We start from the raw sequence: 8,508 nt of genomic DNA, 5'->3' as shown, positions 1-8,508 counted from the left end.
TCTTTCCAGACCTACGGCTGAGTCATATTCATGCTCTATTTTTTCCAATTCTAACAAATTTTCTCCAAAGACAGGGAGAATGTATTTTACACTGAGAAAACAGATTTTGAGAGAGAGGTTCTTACAAATTCAGCTGAGCAGTTCATTGGAACAGCAGAAGGAATAGGATCAGCACACTCTTCTGTGGGTCCATCCATCTTCTGCCTATTCCCAAACTGTATGGGAGTCAGTTTTGTCTCTGTAAACAGCAGTCCAAATATTAGAATAATGTTTACTGGTTTACTGGCTTTTGCATGGAGATATTCTTTTGTGACACTACCCATTAAGACATGAAGAGTGATTACCAAATAATAGCACTACAATATGAAAGGCAAAAGGAAATGAAGAAGGTATACAAGGAACTAGATCCTAACTATTGAAAACAAGTAGAAAGTTGCATGTGACAGGTCTTAAAAGATCTAGCAGTGATGGAAGCAGCCTAATACATCTTAAAGCCCTGACTCTGTACATAAGTGACATCACAGAAATACATTAAAAAGTGTCACTAGTTTTGCAGTTAATACGACCCACAACCTATGTTAGAGTATACTGCTAAAAGAAAGACAGACCAAGTGGCAATACTTAATAATGCCTTTTATTACTTACTCTCTGAAATAAATTCATTGCTAATTGGAATTCCATTGAAGTCCCCACAAAGTCCGCAAGTTTGATTGGCATATTTCTTATCTAGTTCCACCTAAAAGAAATGAGGAAAGACAGCTTAGATTCATAGTAATGTCAACCTTGATGGTTAGGAACACAGCCTACATCAATACTGCTTATGTACTCAAACTTTGACATATGTATGCTGTGCAGACTGTGTCGTGTGGTAACAAAGTAGGCACCATTGGGAAGGTCAGTGACCACCAAGAAAAACTTGGTCTTATTCTAGCCCTGGGGCTGTGAACATCAGCACATTGCCAGGTCTGGAATCTGAGGAGTACTGCACTGTGGGGTGGGGAGGTTATAATTGAGGGTCTACTGATCCTGAGCTGAGCTTGGTGGAAAAAAAAGGGAGATTGGGAGAAGACTGGAAGAGAGAATAATACACTAAAAATGGACAGAAATCCAAAAGTAACTAATGCCTGTCTGGCTGATTAAGACTGCAAAGATGTAAACAGTCTGTTTTCAAAATACAGGTTTTCTGCCATGTTTTGGATGTTTTCTTACCAGGAGGGCATCCTCTTCATTCCAAAGGAAGGTCAGTCCTAACTTGGCAGAAACTTTCAAATAGCTGTTACTTCTCTCTATCAAGATTCCCATATGGCTGTAGGGCATCTGAACCCTGGGGAAAGATCACTGTAGTTCAGTGGGCGTAGGGACAGAATATCCATTGAACATCACACCTCTCTCATTCTCTTTGAAAATCTCCCTTTCTCATTCTCTTTGAGAAGCTTCAACATACATAGGTGAGGAAATAAGTTGGAGCAGTAACTAAATACAGGCAACACAAGTTTGTAACATTTTGGCTGTTTCCTATGTAATTGCTTCTCATTGTGCAAATGGATCAGCCTTGCTTTCCCTGCTGTTCCTTTTGGCTATCTCTGTTAATGGTGTTTTGCTAGATAAAATGTGTCATTGGTTGTATTGTTCAAAAAAGTGCTGGGAGGTTCTGTTTTGCAGGCAGTATGCTTCAGGATATTGCTATTTACTCCTTAAAGCCCTTGATAATAAAAGGATAGACTCTTTAGGCTTTCTCTGACATGAGTGCCATTCACACAGGTGTACCCAAGATAACCTTTAGACTAGCTCACTGTACATAGCTGCTATAATACATAAGTCACTGTTGGATAGCTGCCCAAATATTTACCCAGCCTTTTGGACAGGTTTCACACCCTATGCCAAAGTCAGTGCTGCCATTGCTACATAGATAGCAAGTTTCCAGACTAGCTCATTTTAAATGAGCGCAGGTAGAAGCTGCAGTCACTGTTTAACTGCATACTGTTCAGTGCAAGGACAAAAGCCATCAAAAATTTCTCTCAAGGGTCCTGTTCTGGTAAAATTAATGGAAAGTAGAAAGTTAAAGGACGTAAAAACCTAACACTTTGACTGAATCCAGCTTATAGACTCATTGTAGATATACATACACAATTGTAGCAGTGGGGCAGCATCTGGGGTATAGCTCATCTGAACAAAATAGACACAGGAATAACCTGCAGAAGTGGCACTTAGCTCACTGTCAGGCCCTTTTATTTTTGTGGATGCTTCAGGAAGGACCTGAGCCCTCCAGCTGCTTGGGAGCAATGTGAGATCAGGTGAGGGAAAGGGATGCTCGCTCAAAGAGCCCACTGGGAGCAAGAGCAGTGATGACAGTTTCAAGTTATGAACATACGATTTGCCATCAAGCAGGACAGAGCTGCGGGCCAGTTCAATCACTGCTCCTTCCAGCTTCATGATGACGTGAGTGATCACAGTAGCATTTTCCACCATTGTACGCCTAATCTGGATGTTGAAGTCCTCATAGGGAGATTTGCAGTTGGATGCAAAGATGTAATTGCAGACCCCAGGGAAGTAAAAGATGTCCCCGTCAAAGGTCTTGAAGTGGAAGTTACCCCATGTGCTGCACACACGGCCATTGTGAGAGGGGTTGCCAGCTGTGGATTCAAAATAAGCAGTAAGAATTTTCTGTAATTTGCCGTAGATACCCTCCCTTTAGTTGCTTTCCCCCTTTTATTTCTTTCACTAGCCTCTGTCCAAGAAGTCCATCTTCTGTTTTCCTTCTTGTCAAGCTATTTGTTAATTGATCTGTTACTTATTTAGTTCGGTTATCTTTTGTGTTTAATCTGTTTTGCATAGGGATATAGGGCCTAAGATTGGAAGAGACCTCCCAGGTTACTATGTCCAACGCTCTGGTTCTGCTGACAGCCATATTTTATAAATCCTTTCCTAAATGTATGAAGTTCTAAAGTTTCACCATAAAACCAATTTAAAGTTAGTTTAAAACTAGCTGGTACTCCTACCAGGGAAGGCCACTCATAGCCGCACCCTTTGAATGGCTGGAAGACTTTTGCCACCATCTTCCAAAAGGTCTTGTCTCATGTATGCCTCGTTGTTCTTGTGCCAGTATTACACTTCACCTTGAAGGTGTTCCACCTCCCTGCTCCTCCCCCCACCCATTATAGAAATAACTTATCTCTTTTCAGTCTTCATTTCCTTACAAGCAGGCTCTCCTATCTCCCTGATTATCCTCACAGTCTCTCTCCGCATCTCTTCCAGATTTACACTCACCCTGCTTGAACACGGCTAGTCAGAATTGTACCCTATACCCTAGATAAGGTGTCTCACCAGTACTTTGAACACATTAACATTTCCCACTCTTTACTGGAAATATTGTGCATTATTTATCCCAGTATTATCTTTATATATACAAAAATATAATTTAAAAAAAATTTTTTTTTTTTTTTACAGCTGCATTATATTAACAAAATGCAGACTGGGTACTGGGTCACATTTAGATTATCCTGAGGTACTGACTACTTTTCTTGTTCATTTTTTATTTTATGATGCTGGAGGATCTTACACAATTTATTAATCTCTTCAGTAACTCCATGCTCTACCTGTGTGATCAACAAGAACAGAGATATCTGAGCCATGACATTTGTTTAACTTACCCTTTACTTTCAGTGCGTTTTGAAAAGACGGAATGATTGTCACTTCTTGGGATTTCGAAGCTGGTGGAAAATCTAAGGGGGAAAAAACGGTCAAGTTTAATCTTATTAGAAGTCCCAAAAATAGATGGAGACTGCCTAGTCTCTTTAGTGATTAACATTTCCTACTATTAGTTACACTCTAAGGGGAAGTTTCTACAAGGTTTTATTGGTGGTTTTTACACAGTGCTTTGTGTTCTGTCTTTCCATATAGTTCACTAAGAGCCAAATCCCAAAGACCATGCTCTTTGGTTGTAGTACTTTCTTCCATTATTTGTTCAAGCCTCCCATCTGATGCTGGCCCTGATGTTCTGAATTCAAAAGCAGCAGTCTGATCCTTAGAGCACAGTGTTGTAATAGCGATGCAGAAAAAGCAGTGCTAAAGTCTATGTCTGAATCTTTGCCTCTCGGTACACTTAGAAGCAGAAAATTACTGAAGAATATTAGAAGCTGAGGATGAGAAGCGGGAGCTGCTTTTCTTCTGAAGTTCATATCTTTCTTTGTGCTGAGACATGAACTTTTGCACAACCAACTCTAAGCAGATTTTTTTAAAAAGCAGTTTAAATTCCGTGAAACTTTTATCATGTGCTTTTCATGCAAAGACTTCTATTGGTAGGATCCAGCCCTAAATTTTCCATTTGCAAATCCAATGTTTTTTCTTTGGATCCAGCAATGAAAGGGATAGAATACTTGGAAAACCTGCAATGTGATTTTCTTAACATGAGAGTCTGAGGAATTTATGCAGTTTCTCCTTTGAAAATATCAAAATCATAGAATTTGATGACTTCCAAACTGTAGATCGTACTATATCAGCCATTGACTTCTGCATTCAGACAAAAAATATCACTAAGACAAATATGTGTTTTAGAAAGACAATCTCATTTAGTCTTGATTTTAAGGGAAAACACACATTATACCTTCCTTGACAATCTGTTCCAATAATTAAATGCACTCACTATTATTAAATAATTTATGGTACACTTCCAGTTTGGATTTATCACTATTTTAATTGCCACCTCACAAATTGCAGATTGCAAGGCAGGCTTAATAATTAATTGTTTCAGCCTGTCTTCACTAATATGCCAGTCAGCATTGTATCCTTCCACCCTTATTTTGCTCTGTACAGTTACGGTGTTTGCTCTGTACACTTATGTGTCATGCATGATCTTGTAGTGCTTAATTATTCTAATGTTTAATGTAGTTACAGTTTTCTTATTCTCACAGTGAGTGATGCAGTCATCTTGACACAGCATAAAAAATGTATCTTTTATTACCTACTATCAAGTACCTTGGAGATACGTATGTATACGCGCACCTCTTCTGAAAATACACTTTTAGATAGAAGGTATGTACCTTTCATGAAGTTAAAGATTAGATAACTGTATCATATCTGTAGACCAGATCCACTGGGCCAGATCTCAGAGGAAGTTCTCCAGTTTAAAGAAGTCAGAGATTGACTGGGAATTGGATATATTGTACAGAGGATTTCTCTCTCTTTTTTGGGGGGGGGGGCTGGGGGGGAGTGGGGGAAGGGAAAGTATGTTCTAGCTAGGAATAAGAAGATTCTAGTGATCTATTATTTATCAATTTAATTTGGGACAAAATCTTAGAAATAGATCAGCATAAAAATACTTACTTTTTTGTCGCTGCAGGATGGATGGAGAAACATAGTTTGACTTTGTTTGTTGTTCATCGTCCTGGGCTTGAACTGCATCAAGAAGAGTGGAGGAGGAAAATGTTAATGTCTAATTTTTCGAGTTCCCTCATTATTTCTCAATTATATCTGTTTAAACATGCAACAGTCAGTATATCAAAAATCAGCAAAGCTATGTTCATATACAGGAGGTCAGATTTGCATCAGGACCTGTGCTACATGCAACCATGATGGCCATATACCACTCCTTCACCTTTTTTTTTTTTTTTCCTAATAAATTACTGCAGGGAAGCCATCAAAAACATGCCTGTGATAATCTGAGCAGATGCTTATTCTGTTATTGTCAGAGTACCCCTGAATGCCCTTATAAGCTTTTCAGATAAAGGACTTAATTTTCTTAGTTTTTATGATCACTGTGTGCTTTAAGCATCGGTAAAGCCCTCTGTCTAGCCAGAGGGCTTTAAAAATAGGTCCCTTTTGTACAGGAAGAATTCATTTTAGAGTTAGAGGACTGATCCTTACTGAAAGCCAAAGTTAGTCTGTATTTTGCAGTTTCAAGCACTTTTTGTAATAAGCAACAGAAGGAAAATGAACTCACAAGCCGCACAGAAAGAAATAGGTCTTTCCAATAGATACAGTTGTGACTGTTGATTGTGCCCCAAAGCAAAACTTTTTGTTTCCAGGGAAGAAACCATTTTTCATTCCATTCCACTGCAGCATCAGAATAGGAACACAGACAAAATCTGCAGGAGCCAGAGGGGCTTTTAATGCACCGCTTAGCGAGCGTTCATCAGAGGGCAGGTTGCAGGGGAGGCTGTGCTGGCTGGAGAAAACCGAAAAGGCAGCTCACCCTCTGCTGCATCCCACAGCAAGGGCAGTCGGTGGCTAGCACCGCTAGAGGGGCTAATGCCGAAATCAGAGCTGCGGGGAGCTCCCTAAGTCCCTTTTTGCACCAGCTGGGGGTCTGCAGCTGGTGTTGGAAGGACACGTTGTGCCCATTCTTAAGCTATGAACCATTCAGTGCTTCTGGGCTCCTCTTCTCCACTGCCTGGCCTCAGAGAGCTTTTTGCTTCTCTCTCTATGCACTGTATGGCTCCAACCCTCTGCCTCATGTCATATGCATCGCAGATTCCCGTTTCCATTGCACGGTGCGGTAATGCTACAGCTAGTCTTTTGATGGACTGTTCTTTGACCCTACCACTTTTTAACATAAGTTAGTGTGGAATTACCTGGAAGTAGGAAAAAGTAAAATAATACAATAGGATCTAGGTCTGAGATCAAAATGCACTAAAAACTAATGTTGTTGTTACCTCAATCTTTAAGGGAAATTAACAGGTGAAGTATATGTAAAAAAGATTTCCACTCATCTGTGAGTATTAAGTGCCCTCTTAGAATACTTAAGGCAACTCCATTTGTTTTCACCCCATCAAAAACCACCCCTCTGCTCTAAGCTTTTATGCAACCTCATGTGCAAGGATAGATGAACTTTTAAAATCTGTTGTCCAATGTTTTTCAGGCAAAATCCCTCCTTTTTTCAAAACAGTATCATCAGCTGATAAAACAAAAAAAATCTTTAATAATGCAAGCAGACAGACTCCACTGATTTGTTCCTTCCTAAAGCCACTTTTGCACCTTTTGTTTGTGCATTTAGAAATGCTGTATCACCTTGAAGTGGACATCAAAAACTAAATGCAAATCTTTAGGCAATTTGTTAGAAATGTGAGTTCCGAGTGAGTTCCACTGAATTCAGTGGCACTATTCCAGACCTTGACTGGAGAAAATAGGATGAGAGCATGGACTACAATAAGAATTTCCAAGGCAGTTAATTTCCTCTTCTTAGGAAGGAAAGTATTTGTAACAGAAAAGAAAATCTTGCATAAAGGTAACAGGTTCATTAGCTTCACAAAGCCAAGGAAAAAACGTTCAAACTCTGACACAAGTTATAAATTCTTTAAAACAGTAAAAATGCCAAGCAAGTGAATCTTCCTACCTTTGATCTGTATGAAGGCAAGTGCTAGTATTGATATCCATAGTGGTATTCGCGTCCCACCACCTGTGCCCATTTTTTGGAAGTCCGGTAGAAACTACCGAACAACCTGTCTCTGAGGAAATACCTGTTTGCTCCTGAGTCTTATATAGTGAGAGAGTAGGTTTTGGCTCAGTTCCCAGATTGTTTCACAAGGTTCTTAAAAGGTGGGGCTTCAGACATTTTAGTTTTCCTTTGCAGGTGCACAGGTAAATAGAGGATGCTCTGACCTTCCGTCAGGTATTTGCACTCTAGGAGGAGCAGGTCTTTTTGATGAAATGTCAAGAAGTGAGCAGAAAGAATTTTTGCTCAGGCTTAGTCTTCCCAAATTGTTATATATTATGGGATAAATACAATTTAAGGGACTTCTGCGTGATTTTTGAGCAGGAACTTGGAATGAATTACTTCCCTTTTTTTTTATTTTCATCCTTATGGTAAATGATGGCAACTTAACTTCTCAAAAAACCCAAGGAAGTTCCGTCCGACACAGATATTCTTAATGAGTTTGCACCTGACTAAGTAGTTACTTTGCCTGTGAAAATGGAGAAATCAAACACCGTCTAAGGTCAGCATTTATCCACAGGCCAGGCACAACACAGGGACTACACAGTAAAAATCCTTCAGCATTGGAAAGTCAGTAATACGGACCTTTCCTTCAGGGATTCTTCTTCTCATATGGGCAGTTACAGTGCTACTTCAGCTGTTTCCCTTCTGAGTAAACATGATTTCACCATAACAAAATAGATTGATTCTACCTACAATAAAAAAAATATAGATTTACTCGGTGATTGCTGTTCCTAGAGACACAAAAAGACTGATTTGCAAGAATGTCCTTTGGAATGTTCCTTATCTTGGGAACAATGAGAGAGTGAACAATGTTTTGTGAATATGTTAATATATTTATTTACAGCTATATGACTTTGGTGAATTAACCTTTTATAGTGTTTTACCCTCAGGTGTAGAGAAACACAGTCTTTCAGTAGGAGGATGGATCCCATAATACCAGATGGGATCAAACAGTTCCTGCAAAGAAGAAGGTAATGGGATGTCTCCATATTCTCTCAGAAGAGGACAAGATGTAAGTAAACTGGGAATGAAGTTTAGGTTAGACATTGGGGAGAAAATTTCTTTTTGCAAGAATG

The 8,508-nt window shown here is 39.4% G+C and overlaps 1 long non-coding RNA gene across 1 annotated transcript; it reads right to left on the bottom strand.

The window, feature by feature from the left end:
* Window positions 1-3,682: 3,682 nt before the first annotated feature.
* Window positions 3,683-7,342, bottom strand: LOC142088060 (uncharacterized). Its single transcript, XR_012675707.1, has 3 exons — window positions 7,331-7,342; window positions 5,323-5,394; window positions 3,683-3,722 (listed from the first exon to the last, which is right to left on the bottom strand). It is a non-coding gene; the product is annotated as an uncharacterized LOC142088060 (long non-coding RNA).
* Between the last annotated feature and the right edge of the window lie 1,166 nt (window positions 7,343-8,508).

This window comes from Calonectris borealis, chromosome 14 (assembly GCF_964195595.1).
Source record: "Calonectris borealis chromosome 14, bCalBor7.hap1.2, whole genome shotgun sequence".
NCBI classification, from domain to species: domain Eukaryota; kingdom Metazoa; phylum Chordata; class Aves; order Procellariiformes; family Procellariidae; genus Calonectris; species Calonectris borealis.
The sequence above is the reverse complement of the archived record's forward strand: the minus strand, read 5'-3'. Positions and strand labels throughout refer to the sequence as shown.